The sequence below is a fragment of the Coptis chinensis genome, chromosome 9 (genome assembly GCF_015680905.1).
Source record: "Coptis chinensis isolate HL-2020 chromosome 9, ASM1568090v1, whole genome shotgun sequence".
NCBI classification, from domain to species: Eukaryota; Viridiplantae; Streptophyta; class Magnoliopsida; order Ranunculales; family Ranunculaceae; genus Coptis; species Coptis chinensis.
In genome coordinates this window covers 18804420-18815837 of record NC_141464.1, presented here as the reverse complement: position 1 = coordinate 18815837, position 11418 = coordinate 18804420, and the positions used below count along the sequence as shown (strand labels likewise).

At 38.9% G+C, this 11418-nt stretch overlaps 1 pseudogene across 1 annotated transcript; it reads left to right on the top strand.

The window, feature by feature from the left end:
* The first annotated feature begins 5733 nt into the window (after positions 1-5733).
* On the top strand, positions 5734-7530 carry LOC147475108 (cytochrome P450 CYP749A22 pseudogene; annotated as a pseudogene). Its single transcript, XR_015209695.1, has 3 exons — positions 5734-5798; positions 6237-6621; positions 6892-7530. The product of XR_015209695.1 is annotated as a cytochrome P450 CYP749A22 pseudogene (transcript).
* The last annotated feature ends 3888 nt before the right edge of the window (positions 7531-11418 follow it).

The window sequence follows — 11418 nt, the reverse complement described above, 5'->3', positions numbered from 1 at the left end:
AATACTTGCTTAGGTAGCAAGTCTTCATACTCAGTATATGGAGCAACTAGCGGGTTTACAATTGGTGTGGACTCAAGGATGGTGTTGACTTCCTCTAAGTAGGAGTCATTTACAAAATCTGAAATTCCAAAAGAAAGGAATTTGTACATATTGTTTTCGGGAAAAGTGTTGTTAAAATAATCTTGAGCTAAGCTCTTGATCATGTTAACCTCCCCATCTATAGGCGATTCTGGTAACTATTTCATCATTTTAAAAACATTTACCTCAACAGAAAGATGGCCAAAAGATAAGGACATCTTACCATCGCGGCAATTTATAAGCGCGTTGGCAGTTGCCAAGAATGGACGCCCTAAGATGATCGGTACAGAGTCGTTAGCGACTTCTGTATCAAGGATAACAAAATCAGTAGGATAGTAGAAATCCTGAACCTTAACAAGCACGTTTTCCACTACACCCTTAGGATACTTAATTGATCTGTCCGCTAACTGCAACGTTATTTTTGTAGGTTGCATTTCCTGTAGACCTATTTGTTTATACAAATAATATGAGAGTAAGTTAACACTCGCCCCCAGGTCTAATCAAGCGGTCGTCGTGTGGGAATCTCCTAAGGTGCATTTTACAGTAGGACGACCAGGGTCCTTGTACTTAACAATTCCATTATTTTCGGATAAAGTTGAGAACTGTTCAGTTAGAAAGGCATCTTTAGGTATGTTGGTCTTACGCCTAGTAGTGCACAACTCCTTAAGAAACTTAGCGTGGTTAGGTAGCTTTTTAATAACTTCGAGAAAAGGAAGGTTTATCGTTAGATTTTTGAAAACGTTCCTAATCTCCTCAAAGTTTGTATCCCTGGTTAGCATGGCTAATTTCTGAGGGAACGGTGGTTTCGCTCTATATTTAGCGTATGGCTCGACTTGATGTGTAACCTTGGCTTTCTACTTCTTAGGTTGTGGTTTAATTGGTACCTCTACAGTGGTAAGCTCTTCAGTTTCTATTTCGGTATCTAGTTTGATATCCGGTGTAGGGAGTACTGATGGGGTAACTATAGGCATAGTTACTTTGTTATCAACCACTCTTCCAGAACGGAGAGTGGTGATGGCATTTAGGTCACCTACGATTGTAGTTTCCGTACTAGTATTACCGTTTACCTTAAAGGCTGTGTTTGCTGTTTTAGGGTTTGGTATCGCTTTGTCCCGAAACACGCCTTTTGGTTGGGCTTTCTCTTGGGCTAACCGTTGTATGCCCCCGATTTATGGATTGTAAGATCTGTTGGTTTGATTGAGTCATTGTTTGGAAAAGTTGTTGGGTAACTCAGTATAAAGGCGTCGATACGATCCGGTTGTGTAGGTGTAGTAGTCACAGGTGGTGCGACTGGAACTATCTCACGTTGATTATTTATGGGTGGGTTGTGATAGTTACTATTGTTAACCGGAACGATACCTCTATTGGTATTATAACTATTATAATTACCCTGACCTTGTCGTGGTTGCGCTTGGTTGTTATAATTATTATAATTCTCCTGACCTTGTCCTTGTCCTTGCTTAGGTGGAGCTTGGTTATAATTGTTTGCTTGCCTAACATTTTGGCTATTAAACCCTGGAGGTGTAACTTGTTGATTGTTTTGCCAACTGAAGTTGGGATTTTGTCTCCATGGGGCATTAGGAATAGGATAGCTATTAATGGAGCAAGCATTATCTTGCTCTGATTGTTGTTGTTCATAGGCGAGAGGACAATAGGAGTCAGGGTGCTCAGGACTCAAACAGAAATTACATGGGTTGGAGTTTACATTCATGACGGGGATATGCTTTTGTTGAATAGAAATAGCCTCAACCTTTTTAGTTAGAGATTCGATTAAATTTTTAAGTTCTGGATCGGGTTTCATCTCAAACATACCGGCGGCCTTAACTGTTGAAGAAGAACTAGCAGAGCGGGGGATATCATCACTACCCCCCCAATTATTATTGCGTTTAGTTTGATCTTCTAAAAATTTGTAAGCCTCCGAGGCTCCTTTACTTAGGAAACTACCCCCATTCATTATGTTAAGGACTTCTTTATGGTGATGTAGAAGTCCTTTGAAAAAGGCACGAACTAACGTGACTTTTGCTAGGTTATGGTGTGGACACTCTATAAGCAAATCGGTGAAACGATTCCAAGCCTCTGAAAATGATTCATGAGGATTTTGTCGAAGAAATAAATCTTGGAAAGCATCTCATCCGTCTTTAGGAGTGGGTAAAAATGTTCCATAAACAGCTGAACAAGTTTAGCCCACGAGTCCACAGAATTAGGCGCTTGGGCAGTTAACCAAGACGCCGCCTTATCGGCTAAGGTGAAAGGGAATACCCTCAGTTTAATTTGTTCCGCACCAACCGTAGGATGGTGGAATGTTGTTAGGACTTGTTCAATCCTATGCATTGCTGATAAGGTTTTTCATGGTCTAAACCATGAAAAACGGGTAACAAATTAAAAATATTTGGGGATTCGAAATCCCCAATCGGGTCTGCTAGAACGATGCAAGATTTGGGGCTATCGCTCAAGGCTTTGTAGAAGTCAGAGAGAGGAGTCTCTCTTTCTTCAGCCATTATGTCAGGTGTGGTGGGTTGGATAGTAGCTAGAGGTGTATTGGGTGGTATACTAGATAGACTTGTTTGTTGACGTTGTCGTGTAATTACGTTCGGTGTTTTTGTTCAACCAGACCTTAATCTCATACAAGGCTAAGACCAAACTTAGCTAAACACGTCAATACTCCAAACAATCCTGATATACTAGTATAAACCTCTAAATGGGAGATGCGAGGTGTGGAAGAAAGGAATACCTGATTGCGCCCTTGCTTCGCTTTATGAATAACGTCTTGTTCTGGCGTGTTCAGTGTATATAACAAGTTAGAACACTGAAAAACTTGAAAAATTGAAGTTCGAATCAAACCTGTGGAAATCCGGCAAAATTCAGCTCAGGGCGCAGGTGCGCTCAGTGTAAACTTCGAGTTACAGTGTTTGAGCGGGGGTCACGGTCAGCTTCCAGTAACTTTAGCGCAGGTGCGCTCCATGCAATTTTTTTCTGAGGAAGTTTAATGCTGTGGAAGACAACCATAGTTAGAATCGAACAAGGTGGGTGGGTTTAATGGGACTTAAAAATGACTAATTATAGTAAGAAAACAATGCTAAAGGTAACTAAGATGGCAGCGGCGCCATTTGATAAACATAAAAAGATATATAGTTTACCTACAAAATGAACGATGAAACTCAAAACGTAAGTAAACTAAAACTTTATTTTTACTAATTGCTATCAAGTTTTCTACTCTCAATTCTATCAAAATAGAGTGGAGTAACAAATTCGTTCCACTCCTAGTTCTTTAGCATGCGATGGTTTCGCGTCAACTAATCAATCATAAGTCTAGTGAGAGATTTACGAGGGGAATTCTATACTACGAGGTGGATTCAATTGACAAGTTACTTAATAACGGAATGCTACGGAATACTGAAATGTGAATCTAGATAAAGAATTGGAGGGGAAGTGAATCCACCTCGAATCCAACTTAATCACCAAGTATAGACTGTTGTAATCCAATTCTTACATTCTTACGGTAAGAATTGCTCGTTCTAATCCCTAATTAGCATGGCATTTCTGCCAATTATAACTAGCATGTGAGGTCGTCCACCCATTCTCATGGCGAAACACGACCTTCTAGAATGGAATAGACTCTACAACGACTCTACACTATACAACTAAGTTTTCATCAAGGCTTCATCAACCCCTCTAATGGAGGTTTTAGCCTTGATTCATCAAACCATTATTTCTCATTGAATTATAACTAAACATCATACCAAAATTCTAACTTGGCTAATTTAACTAACAATACTTCAATCTAATTTAACCACTCAGAAATGATACTCAACAAGAATAAAAATTAGATCTATAAATTGAAATGACAAAATCGAAATTGACAAACTAGCTATTTTATTTATCAAACTAATGAAGAACAATGATTCTAAAGATTAATCTAAAACAAGAATTGAAATGAACTAAACTTAATTTTATTTAATGAAAACTAGATCTAGAATTATCTATAGTTTTAGGTCTAACTAGCTACCATTAACCAAGAGCTAAGCTTTTGTTTTTATATGTTTCAGATCCAAAAATCGTGCATGGGCTTGGAGCCATGTTTTGGGCCAGAGAAGCAGGCCCAAAGCCCAATTCTTTCATTCCAAAAAGGCCTTTTCAGCTGAAGTTGGCTTCAACAGACTTTTGGTCCACTTCTACTCTTTTGATTGGGCCAAGGCTTGGACCATTGGAAAGCTCTTTCTGAGCCGGTCGTTTTGACATAAGGTAGACCCAATTCCGAGATCTGAGTCCAAAGATACGGCCTTCGGAAGTTCTGCTGACTTTGTGTGCTGTTTCTGCCCGCGTTGACTTTGACTTTTCAGCTTTGACCAGGCTTTAGAAATGCTTTGTCTTCTTGAATCTTGGCCATTAATCACAGAACTCCTTAGCAACCAACCATTTCTCCTTTATCTCATCAAAGTGGCACATTTCTGCACATAATTGACTTTGAAGCCTGAAACGCATAAAAACACGTAATCAGTATTAATTCTTAATTATTACTCACATAATTGGTCTAAAAGTATGACTGTTACAGGGTTAAAACTACATTTTTGGGCTCTTATCACCTCACCACCTCATTTTTATTTATTTTATTTTTTATGGAAAGAACGAGAGGAGTCGAGGGGTTTTTGGTTTATGTCTGTTTCCAGTTTCAAGTCTATCGGGTTGTCCAAGTCGGTGCATGGGTCCGAAAATGCAACTCTAAGCTAATGACCCCTTACTCAAACCCACTAAAATGTCCATTAGTATGAAGCCCATCTGTTTTCTGCCAAGCCCAAAATATGGGGTTCTATAGACGGTTCCCTTTTTCCCTGTGACCTTTTTTGAAAACCATTCTCTGCAAGAAGAACAAAAGCCTTTGAGATTGGAAACTTTCTTCCTTGTTTCCTCTCACTGAATGGTTGCACAAACAACATCAAGCGATGGAAGAGTGTTTTCCATTAGAATATTGCTCTCTAGATTTTCATATTATGGTTTTAGACTACGAAACAATGCGAAGATCGATTTTATCCTCTTCAGCCCGTTTCAAAAGTGTCTTAGCATCTATGGTGTGTGGGAGATATATGTTTAATTCATTCCTCAATTTCTTCAGATTCCCAAGGTGTTCTGTAAAGGTTTCTCACCTTGTTGCAAAGAACCGATTGCAAGTTGAAGTTCAAACACACGGGCAAATTTGTTCTAGTTTTTGTATAAATCTTCAATTGAATCCCACATCTCCTTTGCAGATTGCAGAATCAGAGAAGGTAAAGATGTCAGCAATAGTTGACTCCATCGAATTGAGCAACCAATTAAGATCGAACAATTTGATCATTAGAAACTCAATTCTCATATTCGGCATCATTAATGGCAGGACACTCCTTTAGACCATTAATAAACCCTAGTTTCCTTTTTCCACCAAGAGATAAAGTAACAACCTTAGACCAAGGTATATAATTTGTTCCATTCAAAAGAATCAAAGACAGCTTCCAACCAGGATTAGATTCAGTCTCTATAGTTACAACAGACTTCGGATTTGGATTTGGATTGAGGTCTGTCGTAGGAACTAGCAAGTATTTCTTTTGTTTGAAGTTAAGTAAGAAAAGATTGATTAAGCGCTCCACTCTGATACCATGTAGTTAATAATGGAGAGTTAAAGAGATGACACACAATATGTATAGTGGTTCGGAGCCATTGCGGCTTCCTACGTCTGCTGGAGAAGAAAGGTGTTTATTGCTTAGTTATGTCTAGGGTTATATGCACAATCGTGCATTGCTGTTTCTAAAAAGGTGGAGTCTCACTTATAGAAACTACTCTGTAAAGCGCATATTAAACCGACTAGACTGGCGCCCCTAGTTCATGCCCAAATATAGGGCGCACACCTTTTCTTCTCCCACAAGAGTTGTAGCCGGCATGCTTCTTGTTTGTCTATTAGTACTTTTCTTTTTCTAAATCACTCTTATGATCTTCATTAGTTTGAACATCTGAGGTAGGAGGCGGCGACCATGATTTGAATGGTCTCTTGTTGCTCACACATATATGTAATGAATGGGAATATTTTATTCAGCATTGTCTATGAATATTGTATTCGTATATAGTTTACATATTTAAGTACTCTTGATTTCTTAATATCATGCACGTGAGCGAGTTTGATATTATTGCAGAAGGTTCACCAAATCAGATGGAGAACGAGAAGCCGACAAACTTGACCATGAAATAAGAGAATCATTTGTAACGATTATAAGAACAAGAAAGGAGAAGATAAACAATGGACAATTAGATGGTTTTGAGTCTGATTACCTTGGTTTGCTTGTTAAAGCAAATCAGGAGAATTATGAAAACAAGAGAATTTCCATAAACGACGTGATTGATGAATGCAAGACATTCTACTTTGCTGGACAAGAAACCACTATGAATTTACTTACATGGACTATGATTCTACTAGCCATACATACAGATTGGCAAGAAAATGTAAGGAAGGAGGTATTCGGTTTATTTGGCAAAAACAATCCAGATACAGAAGATAACAACATTGCAAAAATGAAAACGGTAAGTTTCTGATCTTGCGTAAAGTGAGCACGGCGCGTATTAGATATGCATACACAAACTACAACTATGAGTCCACACTGTCGAAGCTACACACAATAGAATACCAATTTTTAATTTTTCATAAAAAAAATATGTATTAGAGTACAGAAAAATTAATAAAAATATTTTGACAGCAAAAAAAAAAAAAAGAAAAAAAAAAGAAAGAAAAGAAAAAAGAATATTTATTGACTACTTGTGATCTGAAGTTTAACTTTTGTTTTCTTCTTGCAGATGACAATGGTTATTAATGAAACATTAAGGTTATATCCTCCTTCTGTTGACTTACACAGAACAGTTACTTCTTCAGTGCGATTAGGAACGTTCCTTCTTCCACCAGCCATAGATATTATTATTCCTCCGTTAGCAACTCACCATGATCCGAAACTATGGGGAGAAGATGTTCATCTTTTCAAACCAGATAGATTTTGCGAAGGAGTCACCAATGCTACTGAAAATGTCAATGGTTACCTCCCTTTTGGTATGGGCCCTCGAATCTGTGTGGGCGTGAACTTTTCAATTATTGAAGTGAAGCTAGCTATCTCAATGATCCTGCAGTGCTACAGTTTCACGCTTTCACCCACTTATGTTCACTCACCAATTTGTTATATGACTACTCGCCCTCAGCACGGAGTTCAGATAATTCTTCATTCATTATAGGCTATATATGTGTGGGCATCATTAGTAATTCGGTCTATTTCTAAATGATAAAAGTTGGCAATGATGTAAATCGTATCGCGTAGTTCTATATAAAGACTGAAAACTTGATTGAATCCTTACGTAAGGTGTGTACGAGGGTAGACCTACCCTCGTTTGTATAGGTGGGAGGTTCATGATACCTATTTTATTTTTTACCTTAAAAAAGACATGATAGCTAGCTGCTCATAAATGGGGATAATTTGGAGGCTTCAAAGAACCAAATAGTCAAATACTACTTGAAGGAGTGCAGCACTCCCTACTTGGTATTTGAACTTTCAAGAGCAGATAACTCACTCTTTGTACAACAACTACAAGGAATCATTACATACATTTGAGTGTATGTAGATGATATAATCATCACAGGAACATCTTCAGCACATTGTTAGAAGGTGATAAATGCTTTATCAGAAAAGTTTACAATGAAGGATTTGGGAAATTTAAGTTATTTTCTAGGCTTGGAAATCTTTATGTTGGGTGTGAGTCCCTCACCATGTGACATAAACAGGTATTGTTCTTGTGAAGAAGTGAGAGCGCGCGCGCTCGACTTGGCCTTGTCCAAGGCGCGCCCGCGCCCTTGCCTGGAAAAAGAAGATAGTTTTTTTTCTAGCTATTTGCAAAACATGTCTACTGGAAGTTGGGAAAAGTGGAAATAGAAGAGGGTGCACATGCGCTCGAGTTGGCCTTGCCTAGAGCGCGCCCGCGCTCATGCCTATACACATCAGGTTTCGATATTACGCCAGAAAATCGAGACCGTGTTTTTACACTGATATTTCACCCCAATATAAATAGAAGAGTTTTGGATTTTGGAAAACCAAGTCTTGAATAGAAACCCAATTTTGAAAGCAACCAAAATTGAGAGAAAACTCTTGCAAAGAGTAAAAGCTTGTAAGGAGAAAAGAGTGATCTAGTAAGTTTGGAGAGACTTGAGAGGAGTGATTGTAATCTTCCTTCCCACACTTATAAAATGATTTGCTCTTGTGAAAGTAGGCATCATTGGCTGAACCACGTTACATCTTGTGTTTTCATTGTGGTAAGTTACTCTATATTACTATTGCTTATTTGTGATAGTTATATCCATAGTTTAGGTTGTGGTTGTTGGTTGTAGTTAAAGTTTAGATTTTTTATTGGAGTAGTAGATTGTCTAAGTACAAGCTATCTTAGTGGGGATCGATTGGTATCGTTTTCCCCAACAAGTGGTATCCGAGCCGTGGTTAGATTAACCACAAAGATTGTTATCCAAATCTTGCTCAGAAGGTGTTTGATAAAATTCTTGAGAGGAGGTCTGAGTTGAAATAGCTTGTTGAAGATGGATTATTCTATAAACACTGGCATGACTAGTCTAAATAGAGGTAACTACACTATTTGGAAAGTCAAGATGGAAGACTTGCTTTATTGCAAGGACTTGGCACAACCCATTGAAAATGGAGGAGTAAAACCGGATATAGTATCCGATGCCGATTGGAAGACGCTTGATGAAAAAGTGATTGGGTGCATTAGACAATGGATTGGCGACAACGTAATCCATACTGTATCCCAAGCGACCACCACTTTTAGTTTGTGGAAGACATTAGAAGACCTCAACGAGAAGACAAGAAAGAACGCACAGAGTAGCTCATGTCACTTAGAGATCCTTGTTACAGAAAAGCAAGAGAGAGGCAAAAGTAGAGAGCCATCTCATTCTAGAGGTAATGACAAAAGAAAATCTAGGAGTACGAGTAGACCTCCTAAGAAAGACTTGTCGTGCTATCATTGCGGTATCCATGGCCACTTCAAGTATGAATGTATAGAATTAAAGATAGATGAGAAGACTAGTACCGTACGTGAAGACAAGTTAGAGATGAAAGAAAACACCACCGGTCGAGACTCTACTATCATAGCTTCAAAAGGTGAAGTAGGAATTATGTTAGATTGTGATTAGTTATGCTTGAGCACTTCATGCCAGGGTATAGAGTGGGTGGTAGATACAGGCACTTCCGACCACGTCACACCCCACAAGAGTTTCTTCACTACCTACAAATCGGGTGATTTTGGTGAGGTGAAGATGGGTAACAATGAAGTCTCGAAGATTATAGGCATTGGTGATGTTCATGTAGAAACCAATGTCGGCTACACCTTGACACTCAAGGATGTAAGACATGTCCCTGACATTCGACTAAGCCTAATTTCCACTGGGAAGTTAGATTTCTAAAGCTCGTTTGGCAATGGGGTATGGAAACTAAGCAAAAGTTCCTTTGTGGTAGCCAGAGGAAAGAAGAGTTGCTCGCTTTACAAGACACAAGCTAGTTTGTGTAAAGCAGAGTTAAATGCAGCACAAGAAGAAGCTTCCACCGAACTATAACATAAGAGACTGTGTCATATGGGAGAGAAAGGCATGGAAGTTCTTGCCAAGCAAAAGGCTTTGCCAAACATCAAAGGTACGCATTTTAATAGATGCACTCATTGTTTGGTTGGAAAACAACACAAGGTGTCTTTCCAAAGATTCCTTTCTCACTGAAAAAAGAATGTCCTTGTACACACAGATTTATGTGGTCCTGTGAAAATGAAGTCCCACGGGGGAGTTTTGTACTTCTTGACTTTCAATGATGATGCATCAAGAAAGATACGGGCATGTAGTCTAAAGACTAAGGATGAAGTTCTTGGCATGTTCAAGACTTTCCATAGCATGGTGGAAAGAGAGACATGGAAGCCTTTGAAGTGTATTCGTTCAAATAATGGGGGAGAGCACATTAGGCCATTTGAAGAGTATTGCAAGAGTCATGGGATTCATCATGAGGAGACAGTTCCCAAGACACCGCAACAAAATGGTATAGTCGAAAGGATGAACCGTACCATTGTAAAGAGGATGAGATGTATGTTGTCTCACTCTAAGTTACCAAGGAGTTATTGGGTAGAAGCAATACAAACAGCCGTACATGTGATCAAGCTATCGCCTTCAAAGCCTCTGAATAGTGATTATCCAGAGAAAGTATGACCAGGCAGAGATGTTGATTATGGATACTTGAGGGTATTTGGGTGCAGAACATTTATTCACATTCCCAAGGATGAGAGATCCAAGCTTGATGACAATGTCAAGTAGTGCATTTTTTTGGGTTATGGGGATGAGAAGTTTGGTTACAAACTTTATGATCCAATCAACAAGAAGGTAATCCGAAGTCGAGATGTTGTGTTCTTAGAAAACCAAACAATAGCAGACTTTGAGAATGGTGAGAAGTTAGAAGTTTTCATTGATGATCTTGTTGATTTAGAACCAAAAGTTCCTATTGTGGAACGTGTAGAAGGCATTGAGAATGCAGACAATAATGGGTTTGAAGCTCATGATGATGATCCTATTGCTCATAATGGGATAGAATCTATTGAGATAGAAGATGCAAATGAAGTGCATGAACCACCACCTGAGCAAGCAGAAGTGCATCCTCCTGATCCACAAAAAGATGTGGTAGGGAGATCTGAGAGAGAGAGACAAGCTTCAACCAGGTATCCACCACATACGTATGTTTTACAATCTCATGGTAAAAAACCTATGTACTATCAAGAGGCTCTTGAAGGTACAGACAAAGAGAAGTGGTTGAAAGTCATACAAGATGAGATGGGTTCTTTGCATAAGAATCACACTTATGACTTAGTTAAGAAATCAGAAGGAAGAAAAGTTCTCAAGAATAAGTGGATCTTCAAAGTCAAGCATGAGGAGAGTAATCTACATCCAAGGCACAAAACTCGTCTTGTTGTGAAAGGATTCGGTCAAAGGAAAGGTATTGACTTTGATGAAATTTTCTTCCTATAGTTAAGATGACTTTTATCAGGGTGGTATTGGGTTTGGCCGCAAGTATGAACCTAGAGGTTGAGCAACTAGATGTCAAGACAACTTTTCTTCATGGAGATCTTGAGGAAGATGTCTACATGGACCAGCCAGAGGGTTTTGACGTCAAAGGCAAGGAGCACCTGGTATGCAAACTGAGAAAGAGTTTGTATGGGTTGAAGCAGGCACCGAGACAGTGACACATAAAGTTTGAGTCCTTTATGGTGAAGCATTGCTACAAAAAGTCCGCTTCCGATCATTGTGTG